We start from the raw sequence: 823 nt of genomic DNA, 5'->3' as shown, positions 1-823 counted from the left end.
AGGCCTTAATTCCTTAAGGAGATGGATCCATTCAAAGTGTTCTCAGGGCGCCTGGCTGGCTCAGTCAGCAGAGCATCGGACTCTTGATGTCGGGGTTGAGAGTCAGCCCCACATTGGGGGTAGAGATAACTTAAACGTACAGTATTTTAAGGGGCGCCTGGGTGGCTCAGTCGTTAAGCGTCTGCCTTGGGCTCAGGGCATGATCCCGGCATTCTGGGATAGAGCCCTACATCAGGCTCCTTTGCTGGGAGCCTGCTTCTTCCTCTCCCACTCCCCCTGCTGTGTTCCCTCTCTCGCTGGCTGTCTCTCTGTCAAATAAATAAATAAAATCTTAAAAAAAAAAAAAAGTACAATCTTTTAAAAAATAAAATGTTCTTAGGGCGCCTGGGTGATGCAGTTGGTTAAGCGTCTGTTTCTTGATTTCTGCTCAGGTCAAGATCTCAGGGCTGTGAGATGGAGCCCAGGATGGGCTCCAGACTCAGTGCAGAGCCTGCTTGAGTTTCTCTCTCCCTCTGCGCCTCCCCTACCACACACTCTCTCCCTCTCTCTCTCTCTAAAACAAATAGTTTTCTACATCAATGCTTCTAAAGGTGGTGTCCTCTGAATAGGAGAATCAGCAACACCTGAGAACTTATTAGAAATGCAAGTCCGGGGGCGCCTGGGTAGCGCAGTCGTTAAGCGTCTGCCTTCAGCTCAGGGCGTGATCCTGGCGTTCCAGGATCGAGTCCCACATCGGGCTCCTCGGCTGGGAGCCTGCTTCTTCCTCTCCCACTCCCCCTGCTTGTGTTCCCTCTCTCGCTGGCTGTCTCTCTGTCACATAAAT

The sequence above is a fragment of the Ursus arctos genome, unplaced genomic scaffold, assembly GCF_023065955.2.
Source record: "Ursus arctos isolate Adak ecotype North America unplaced genomic scaffold, UrsArc2.0 scaffold_31, whole genome shotgun sequence".
Lineage (NCBI taxonomy): Eukaryota > Metazoa > Chordata > Mammalia > Carnivora > Ursidae > Ursus > Ursus arctos.
The sequence above is the reverse complement of the archived record's forward strand: the minus strand, read 5'-3'. Positions refer to the sequence as shown.